The following is an 11,826-nucleotide window of genomic DNA, read 5'->3' as shown; positions in this document are numbered from 1 at the left end:
TGAAATTAGCACTAGTGGTTACCTAGACCTAAGAGAGTGGAAACACAGGAGGGCAAACCGATTTTATGAGTGCAAGTGACATATTCTCAAGTTCCTCCATTTGTTGGTGGTGTTGTGTGATTCCATTTGAGGTGCAACACTTGGCGCACTAAGTTCTTAAAGGTCCAAGGTTTCAACTACACTAAAAGGTATGTCATCTAACTTGTATTTCATGTTGTTTATAATCCATTGTATGCTAGTTAGGATGATGCTTTGGAATATTGAATGTATGCATATATAATAGAGAAAACATAGATCCAAAGATCTAGGGTTGCATGTACACCATATGAGTGTTAGAATGCTCAAAACCCATCAATATCCACGAAGAGGTAAGGAGAAGTTGTACACTTCTATCAACTGATACTTGCCTTAAGAATTCCTGAAAAAAAAATCCAATTTCCATAAAAGCCCGAACTGACACTTTACCGAAATACCCGTTGGCTCCTAATCACAAACCGAACTCCCAGATCATCCAAATTACATTACTCACACCCAAATGGGTCTAAATCTATTTTCCTCAAAGGCACTAAGCCTGATGATACTCGGTCTGCGGGTCACCACTCCGCATTAGGAAACGATTCGGAACAGAGAGTTAGAAAACTCATGTTGGATATTGAAAATTTGTTTAAGAGTCGAAATTTTGGAAAATTCGACCGTGATTCCAAAACGGGTTGATGCTTTAGATGCGAAAGTTTGGACTTCAAAGGTAGAGAATGAAGGGTGAGTCTCAATTCGAACGATTGAGTTTCGAATGTGTTCCTTCGTGCGTTATTTTGCATCTAAACATATTTGGGGAAGAAGACATAATTTTTCATTTCTGGTCCTTGTACTTTCAGCGAATTGACAATTTTCACCTAGATTCACAGTATTTTGCAACTAGAACAGATAATGGGTAGGAGTTGGCAGTTTTATAGATTTGGTCCCTGAAGTTTCAGAATAAAAGCAATTCTTACTTAGAAATCAAAATCTTTGCCACTTTTGAATATTATTTGTCGGATTTTCAAGATTGTTCTTAGTGCAAGATATTTTCAAGAATTATGAACAATTTTGTTCACTTTCAAGTCCGGGAAGTCAAGTTTTGAAAAATTGACATATTTTTTTCGATTTTTCCAGATTCGGTGTTTCATTTTTGTCTCGTATAGAGGGGGAGGATTGTAATGCAAAATCCACATTGAGCATTTTCTCAGTCCCATTTGAAGTTTTACAATCATATTTTGATTATAATAAGGGGGATAGGTTGTGAAATGGGTATTCAAAATTGCAAGTTTTTGGATATTCATTTTTGGAGAATGATCATTTTATGATTGGAGACCGATGTGACATTGAAGAAAAATTGTTTATGAAGTGATTTGAGTTGGAAATTCTGAAGTGGTTTAGGTTTTCCGTTTATATGAAGGGTTTGGACATAATGAAGATTTTTGGGATGTGTTTTTGGCTCAAACTTAGGTAGTGTTTTGGTCAAAAATTACACAAGTATAAATCAACCAAATTGAATGAGAGGTTGTGATGTTAGAATTGTGAAATAGAGAAAGGTAAAGAGAATGACACGATTGTTTACAAGGAAATCCCTTGATCCTTGCTAGGATCTCCGACATAAAACCTTGGGAGGTGATAATGATCACCTGACTTGATGATTTTATTAATATAAAATGATGATTACAGAGAGTATTTTAGTAAGAACAAGTGAAAAAGTTCATAGAGTAAGCTAAGAGTCCGTAGAGTGTGTTGTGTGCGAGATACATGTATCAATTTATAGTCTAAACTAGCTAACAAGATGTCCGATATTCTCGGGATCCTCTATGACCAGCTTTGTGAACATTGTTTGACTTGGTATTCCGGGTCTTTAGCATAGTTGAGACGAATCTCTGTTGAGAACAAGTCTTCTCTTGACTATTTCTGCACATGTGTTAATTAAGAACGAAATATAACCATTATAAACGTTAGTAAATAATAATAACGGTAATAGTCAGGATCCTGAGATAGTTGAGGATCCTGAATATCTTATGAGGTTTGAGGATCATGAATGCTTTGAGGATCCTGGCCCTAACAATTGCCCCTAAGTTATTCCTGAAAATATAGGAGTTAATTTCGAGAATTGTAAAGGGATAACTTAAAAATAAATTGAAAAGAGGAGATAAAGAAGAGTTGAAAAATTGTCCCTTAATGGATAAGTTTTATCCATCTCGAGGTAACCGAGAAGCAGCTAAATCTTCTTTCTTATCTCTTCTTTGCTATAAATGTGGGCTTTCGGTAATTTATTCTTTACTCTCTTGAGTCGTCATCGTCTTAATGCGAAGGTAAATTTTCCTCTTACTCGTTTTCTTCTGTTCCTCCGATTTTCCTCGTAATGGATAAGAAAACTAGTCGTTCTCGAGCTAGCGTTGTTACTTCTCCCAAGAATGACTTCAGTGATCAAACAATCTTATCTTATGATGAGGTTTTCTCCTTCGACAATGAGGATTTCGAATTGCTGAAAGCCATTGGCGCTTTTCCTTCCGATGTAGTTTTTCGACCTTTTGAGGCCACCGTTCAACCAGATTTTGTTTCGCTGATGTGGGTTTGCTTTCCCGAATACCCATTTACTCTAGGTTTAAGTTATCCTTTTACTGGTATCATTCATGATTTCTTTTCGACTACCCAAATTTCTTATATCTAAGCTATGCCTGTGGTTTGGAGGATCATGTTTTGGATTGATCGCTTCTTGGGATAACAGATAGTAATTTGATCGAGAAAAGGTCTTGGGATTCAAGGGAATAGATTCTAGACCCTTTTAGATGTTGATAATGTTGATTAAGTGATTTAATCCCTTGGATTGGGGTTTGGACCATCCTAATGGATAAAGATGGAAACTTTATCCATTAAGAAGCTATTAAGTACCAGATCTAAAAAATTAGAAGCTTGGACTAAGTGGTTAAGAGCTTAAAAGAATAAGTTGTTGGGGGACGTTCTCTACAACACGATGCAATATTGATCACTACACGGTGGAATGCAACTACCACATCTATTTTGACATCATGTCGCCATGATGTGGTGGGTCAAATGTTGACTTTGACCTTTGACTGTTAACTTTTTGATCAGTTTGACTTTTGGCCAAACTTTGGTAGAATTTAGTATTTGACTACGGGCTAGTCTTAGTTTGGCATTAGGTTGATTATGTTAGTTGTTCTGTTGCTGAGGATACTGTTAAGCTTCTGTTGTTTAGTTTAAGTGACTCTTCTCACTATACTATGTAGGAAACTAGGTGTCATTGTATGTTTGTTTGCCTTTATGACGTGAATGAAAGACCATGGTTGGGTCATGGAAGGAAAGAATACAACTGGATTGTAGCAATGGAAGTGACTGTAAGACTATGGTTGAATAATAACATGCACATGGCTGAAAAAGGTTGTATGGTTGATACATACCCAAGGTTGATATAGACTCGTTAGATGAAATAGGCCATTGTTGTCGTGTGGTATGTGGTATCTTGGGGAACTCACTAAGATTTTTGCTTATGGTCTTAATTTTAAATTATTTTAGGTTTTCTTATATTGAAGGAAGGGCGCAGCGTGATTGCATCGCATCCATTGGAGATTTCCGTACTTAATAACTCTTATGCTATACTCTGATAAATGTTTTGAATTAAACAGTTTTATTTGGATCTTTGAAGTTGTAATTGGAACAAATTCTTTTAATTTTAAATGAAAATTTTGGTTTGCATTTGGGACATTACACCTCTACCTGCGAACAAACAAGATTGAAACCTTCTTCTCCAACCAAAACTTTTCTTTTCAGTTCCTTAGCCATTGAAGAATCATTAACATCATTCACAGTGATCGTTGTCCTATCATATAAGATGATATAACTAAAATTGTCATATAAGTTTGTAAGAGGACATAAAAGAATGACCGCCTGATAATGTTCATCTTCAATCTTCACATCAACACCTTGTAAATCCAAGATAATGAGATTGAAGTTATCCAAATGATCCTTCACTTGGGTACTTTTAGATCATACCTAAAACCCTAATGGATCAAGCCCGTTAATGTGTACGTACATGAATGGTGTCAACCACTCATAATCCACCACGCAGATGCTTCTAGAACCTTCATCCTTAAGATACATTCCATGAACATCAACAACACACATGATGGAGTATCCTGTGTCAAGATAGATCATTAGGAATGATCATGGCACATCATGATGGAGCATCCTCCATCATGATGGCGTACTTTCCACCAAAGTGGTGCATCATGTCATTTGGGGCATCTACCTTATCTATGGACAATCTTGAGCATCTTAAAGTTCCTTACAACATAGATGGCATAACAAGGGATGTCATGGCTCATCAAGGACATGTATGGCACACCAAGCATCATACAACATGCACCTTTACACCAAGATGATGCATCATGCTAGAAGATTGTTAGGGTGCAAAGTTCTCCGTGGATGTGGCTTACCCTCTTTGAATGTGTAATGGGTTTAGCCTTTCCTATAAATAGGAAGTGAGTGGCTCCCATTTTAAGAAAGAACCATTTGTGAGATTAGTCTAGTGAGAGATTATTATAGGACCCACTTTGTAATAGCTTACTAGATTAATGAGAGCTTAAACGAATTATTTACTCCTTGTGTTCTTCATGGTTAATTGATTCACTTAATCTTTACATTTCCGTATTCGTCATCATAATAGGGTCACTTCAATAGGTATTAGAGCGGGTACTTGAATTTTTCAAGAAATTGATCCATGATGACAACATGATTTTGTGAATCACCAATTGTTGTAAGTTCTTTGTTTTTGAGAGTATTTTTGGTTCTAGAAATCGAATTGTTCTTTGATCTTGATTCAAATTTGATTTTACCTCTCTAGAATTCATGTGATTTTCGCTTTCTCCCTCTATAATTCATGTCGAAATCACTTTCTCTCTCTATAATTTTTGATCAATTTTGCTTTCTCTCTTTATAAGTTCATTTAAAATTTGCTTTCTCTCTCTAGAGATTTCTTTAAATTTCACTTTCTCTCTCTACAAATATCCAAGTTCTTGTGATCTTTTTATTAATTGATCAAAGATGGTGTGTTTGGATTATGATTCTTGGACCGTGATCATTGAAGACGTCAAGTACAAAGTCAATGAAGAACAATATTATGGATTATTGTTGAGAGGTGGAGTGATTTCATGAAATACTTTGATTTCTTATGGGAACTAGAAAGATGAATCTGGAAAATTAATCTATCAACCTCTTTGTAAGATCCAAAGTCTGATTGATATATTAATGGATATGTTAGTTTGGGATGGAAATAAAAAGAGGGGAAGAGAAAAATAATTCTTCAAAAAGCAATATGTTTCTTTGATTGAAGATCCAAGTGATCTTCGTGCTCTTGAATTTGTTGAAGATGTTCTTGAAGATCATAAAGATGTTCTTGAAGAAGTTCATCATGTTCATGATGTTCTTGATATTCAAGACAAGGGAATTCAATGTGAATCTCATGAAGTTTTGAAAGTCTTTTGTTTAATTGGAGTTCAAACCGATGATTGTTTGTATTATTGTGATTCATTTGAAGGAATGGTGCCATATAGAAAGCATTCAATCCAAGATGTTCAAATTTATCAAACTCCAAAAGATTTGATTCAAAAATGCAAAGTTGAAGTTGTGAAGAATGATGTTGTTATTGAATTCAAATATTCAAGATCCAAATGAAGAAGAAGAAGAAGAAGATCAAAAACAAGAAAATTTGGGTTTCTAAACAAAAATTTTCAAATGTCGTTTTGAAGCCAAAATCAATGAAGAAAATTTGGGTTCCAAAGCAAAAATCATCAAATTCTATTATGGAATCGAATTCCAAACCCAAATTTTTTGAAGATTCTCAAATTCATTATGAAGATGAAGTTAGATCTCGAAGAAACGAGAAGAAGTTCCATGGATGGTACAATGTGCATCATGGGTGGTACAATGTGAAATTTGGAGATTTCTTAATTCCAACCAAGGAACCGAGATCTTCCATGATCAATTCGTGCATTGCAAATGGGAAACGGATTTTCAAGGAGGTTTCAAAAATTCTCAAATGGATTCCGAAAAATTATTGTTGAGATCTATACATCGTTTATTGAAGAATCGATGATAAAATGAAGATGATGATGAAAAATTAGTCCAAAATTCGAAATGTTATTGTTCATCAATCTATCCAAATTTGAGCCCATCGATCCATTATTGTTCACGAATTAGTTCTTTTTGCCTAAAATCTCTATTCCTAGAACCATTACTATTCTCGATCTTATTCATACCATTCTCCAGTCAAAACTATTCTAATTTGTTATTCGGTGTTCGTTGGTTTGATATTCCGTAGTTGCTGAGTTACTCGAATCGAATGATTAAAATCAATTGAATGGAGACTCGCCAGTTGATATCGAATGGGAAGGGTATTTTTAACATCAAATGGATGAGTATTGAATGGTCAAAGGTAGAAAAGTCTATTCCTGGATCGAAAGTGCTTGAAATCGAAAGTCTACAATCAACTGTTGGGTCGAAATTAAATTTAAAAACGAAAAGGAAAGTGTATGAATTGATTTTCACTGTTATTTGATTGATTTGATGGTGTTTTGTTTAAACTCGAGCATTAAACTTGCGACTAATGGAATCGAAACTTGATTCAAGAAGTTTAGAGTCGATTTCGACTGGTACTTGTGATCATTTGGAGTCGATTTCAACGGTATTTCTTGGAATCATTCGAGTCAAGTATTGGGTTTCGACTAATGATGCCAGTTCGCGTCTGGAAACAGATTGGGATTTGTGTTTAAGATTCGTAATTGGAAATGGATTATTTAAGTCGAAATGAATCAAAAATCAAGTTGTTGGGAATCAAATGTATATGAGAATCAGTTTTGATTTGGATATCAATTTGGATTGGGGAAGATTGGGAACGAAAGTCAAAGTTTAATAGTCAAAATCAAAGAATGTGAGTTTGACTGTGATGGAATAGCATGGAGTCAAACATAAATTGTTGATAGTCGAATGTATTTTGGGGTTCATGGTCAAAATCACATGATTGAAATCGAAAGCATGTTGGATTGGTGTTAGTTGCAGTCGAACAAACCTTGCTTGGAGTCGAAATCAATTTCGACTAGTATTGGTTGTTGAATCCGAGTTGAAAGTGTTTTGGTTTTGATAGTCGAAAGCTAAATTGCTTTGTTTGGGTCGAAAATCAAGGTGGAGTTCGACTAGTATGGAAACTTGATTGGAGTCGAATTCGACTGATGTTGCTGTTCGTTCGCGTCTGGAACGAATTGAAGAAGAAGAGTCAATGTTTTAATTCCAGTCCCTACTGTTTAAGAGTTTTGACCGTTTATACCTAGTTTCGACGTGGGAGTATATTTCTATGAAGTGGGGAAATTTTACAGATTCAGTCGCTGAAGTTTATGCGTAATAACACCTTATACCCATTTTCGCATTTAGGGGAAAGTTTCACATTTGATGTTGATTTTTTGCAACGGGTCCCTGCAGTATTTGTGAAAATGACAATTTGTATCCAGTTTTCGAATTCCTTGCAACTCTCACCAAAAGTCAAAATCTTCATAACTTTTAAAGATTTTTTTTCCTCGACTTTTCGTGATTGTTTTTCGTGCAAGATTCTTGTGGTTTCATTTTTGTCACACATCGAGGGGGAGTTTCATATGGTTTATTCTTCGAGCATTTTTTATACCCTTGTGGGTTTTATAATCATTTGTTGATGATAAAAAGGGGGAGAATGTTGAAATAGGTATTTAAAGATTATTGGATATTCTTTTTCAAAGAGGATTTAAAGACCAGTGTTACTTCGATGAGGAGTTGGTCTTGATCACATGAAGCTCGTTTGGATATTGAAGCTGTGACATCCAATCCTAACTTTGAAAGGGAGAAAGTTAGGGTGCAAAGTTCTCCTTGGATGTGGCTTACCCTCTATGAATGTCTAATTGGTTTTGCCTTTCTTATAAATAAGAAGTGAGTGGCTCCCATTTTACGAAAGAACCATTTGTGAGATTAGTCTAGTGAGAGAATTATTACAAGACCCACTTTGTAATAGCTTACTAGATTAATAATAGCTTAAACGAATTATTTACTCCTTGTGTTCTTCATGGTTGATTGATTCACTTAATCTTTACATTTCCACATTTGTCATCATAACTGGGTCACTACAAAGATGGTGCACCTTGTATCAAGTTTCTAGGATGGAACATCCTCTTCTAAGGTGCTCAAATCCTTTCTTAGATTTCCCATTGCTTTCACACATGCTCTGTTCCTTTCTCAGATGCTCCATTCCATTCTCAGGCGCTCCATGTTTATACAAGTGCTCTATTGAATTCCAAATGCTCCATGAGAATGGTCAAAATGCTCAAGTTTCATTTAACACATTCGTTTAGCCCTCTCATTTTGTTGAGAGGTGTGTGGGCATGAGAAACGAAAAGTGATGTTGTGAGAGGTAAAATGGTCATGTAACGATTGATTGTCATATCCTACCTTTTGGCACATTGAATTTTTTTATAGTTTCCCCCGAATTGATTTTTGACATATTAAAAAAATAAAGAAAATTTTGGAATGCTTCTTATTTATGTTTAAGTAGATACACCCATACATAGTGTGTAAAATGATCAAGAAACAAAATATAATATTGCAAGACACCCAAACTAGTAACACGAGAAGTCCACAAGTCGAAATGAATAATATCAAAAGGTGTATATACAATGGAATCAAAAAGATAAAAGGGGGCCGAGTGCGTTTGCTAAGTTTACAAGATTGACATAACACATTGGACTTGCCCGTACTATAAGAAATAGAATTTCTAAAAAGATAAATTCTTCAAGACTTGATCGTCGGGTGACCATGTTGTTGGTGCTAGGTGGTAGGGAAGGTTGACATGAAAAGTTGACTTGTGGAACCGGTGGTAACTGGATAAACAGGACCTTAACTATCACAAAAGATTAGATGCTGGCGTATCTGGTGGTCTGAAAGTAAAACCAAACGGATCAAAGTTAATAGAGCAATTATTTTGAGTATTGAATTAGCGTACATGAATAAGATTTTTAATAAGGTTGGGTGTTATGAGGACATTTTTTAAATGTAAAGGGCGATATGGATTGGGTATTGGAAAGTCGTGTATCTTGAGGTCGTAACAGGTATTATAGATTCATTGCTAATAAAAATGTAATGAAGACACTAAATGTAACTCTTGGTTTCAGATTGCTTCATTATTCGGGGCTGTGGTCCAATCATTAGTTTTCATGAGGCTTAGGTCCTTGAGGAAGGAAGAATTTGGCCCTTTTTGGATGTGGTTGTTATGGTTTAAGTGAACCAAGAGTTCGATTGTGTTTTGGAGCCCAAGGGAATAATCGTAATTTGTTAGTTCGGGCCTTTATGAATTTGAGTTATTTCCGGGCCTTTATGAATTTGAGTTCTTGTTTGGGAAGTTTTTAGGAAGAGGTGAGTTGACAAAAGTGTAGGGCTTCTCGTCACCTTTCCATGGATATAAAGTTCGCAGGAAACGGACCTAAGACGAGGGAGTTATGGTTGTTTGAATAATTAGCAGATATGGCCCTTAGTGGAAAAGGTTTGCAAGTTGGTCCCATGCATGCAAGGAGGGAAGGCGCGTGTTTGGCCACACACACCCTGCTTAACTGGCAGAGTGCCAAACCCTAATTTTTAGGGCTTGTGCACTATTTAAACATCCTTATAAGCTCAAGGTTCTCTCATTTCTCAGCCTCCACTAATCTTAGAGTCTCATTTCGAACCCTAATTCCCTTGGTGGTGTATTCTTGAGCTTGGAGGTGATTTTGAAAGGTTTTTAGTGTTATTTCAAGGAAGTGAATCTTGGTGTGGCCTTGGGGTTGTAGATCCAGAACCTTCACACTCTTGGGAAGCTTCAGGAGGTAAAAAGTTCTTATCTCGACTTTTTCTTATGCTAGTTTGAGTTTAGGGCAAAATTAGGAGCTTTTATGGTGTATTAAGTTCTCTTTGTGATTTTGAGCCACTCCAGGAGCTTTGAGTGATAGATCTTGCCCCTTTTGATGTTGTTAGTTCATAAAAATGCTTGCTTGATGGTTAAGAATGGACCATGCATGTGTTAAGTTGCTTAATATGGGTCTTAATGGTTATATTTGGAAGTTGGGTCCCATTAAGATATAAAAACTGATAAAGTTTCCAACTTTATCAGTTAAGGACTTAATTTGAAGGTTTCCTGAGGTTTGGGGACTAAGTGCTTAATAGGCTAAGTCAGAAAGTGGATTTTTCGTATATCACCATTACACGCAGCGTAAGGTGTAGTACGTGTAACACCGTAAATTTTCAAACAACATTTTTAATTTTAAAACTCATAATCTCATATAATAATTCTCAAAATCTCAAGTGTCGATGTCATAACATATTTCAAAATAGTTTTCAAAAGTAATTATTCAAATCAAGGATCCTCGTTCATGACTCTTTTCTCTTGTGTGTACAATCGAGTCGCCGCCTTCTCGCGATCCTGATAAGAACCTGAGACACATAACACATAACACATAACACGGTAAGCACGAAGCTTAGTGAGTTCCCCAAAATACCACATACATCACATAAGCCACTCGAGGCTATAACTTGGTATGACCCTCCGGTCAATGTGTCTCAGCGGGACCCTCCAGTCCCGTAGCTCGTTGGACCCTCCGGTCCGGTCTAAATCGTTGGACCCTCCGGTCCGGTCTAAATCGTTGGACCCTCCGGTCCGGTCTACTCGAGGACCCTCTGGCCTCGTAAGTCGTTGGACCCTCCGATCCGGTCATTATAACACATAGCATACATATATCACAATGCACATAATCTCAAACATACACATAACACATAAGACCCTCCGGTCTGCACATAAATACCACTCTAGGTAATGTATAGTGAGAAGACTCACCTCGGGTAAACTCGGATGATCTCGAACTCGAAACACCGATATAGCCTCCGCCTAATCACATACAAAAATTACCTCTAATTAACAATGGCTCTCAAAGGCTAGACTATTCCCCTCCTATGCTCTCTCTATCAGATGGGTAAAAGACCATTCTGCCCTTCCTGACCTCTTTCACTCATCTTGACCAAACCCTAAGGTCAACAAAATTCAACTCCAGCTTTGACCAGACTCGTCGAGTGCACTCGGGAGACTCGTCGAGTCCAGCCGGTTCATGGCAACCCCAGCAAGCTCCAACTCGATGAGCTAACCCCTAACTCGTCGGGTCACCACCTGACTCAGTTCATCGGAACAAAACCCTGGCTACTCACCGAGTCAACGGCTCAACTCGGCGAGTCTATTCAGACTATTTTGCATTCAGACCATTTTAGTGCAAGATACTTTCCCAAACTTCAGATCTATGGTCACAAGGCTCATTAATCACGTAAAGGTTCGATCTTTATGTCCATGCCTCACACATCTATCTCTATTTGATAAAATGACCCCCATAATAGTGTCTTAGGCTCAATACTCTTATGTGGCTGCATAAAGTTGGGTTCTTGGGACTCTCTGGACCTCTCAATGTCCAGATCTGATGTCTAAGCCTCAAAGGGACTTCACATATTCCACAACTCAACTTAAAAGAGGGTAAGGAAACCCTAAACTCATGAGATCTACTATTCATATGAAAACAGGTATGGATTCATACCTTAAACAGCAGCCTTGAATGAAATAGTAGAAGATCTGAGCCCCTCAAGTCAGCTTAGCTTGAACCCTCTCCTTCTTGCTTGCAAGAATGCACTAAGATGATGAAAATTAGCTCCCTCTTTCTCTCAATGCTCTCTAGATCGATTAGGGTCTCTCAAGGGAAAGTG

The sequence above is a fragment of the Lactuca virosa genome, chromosome 4, assembly GCF_052849685.1.
Source record: "Lactuca virosa cultivar CGN04683 chromosome 4, Lactuca_virosa_CGN04683_v6, whole genome shotgun sequence".
Classification (NCBI taxonomy): domain Eukaryota; kingdom Viridiplantae; phylum Streptophyta; class Magnoliopsida; order Asterales; family Asteraceae; genus Lactuca; species Lactuca virosa.
The sequence above is the reverse complement of the archived record's forward strand: the minus strand, read 5'-3'. Positions refer to the sequence as shown.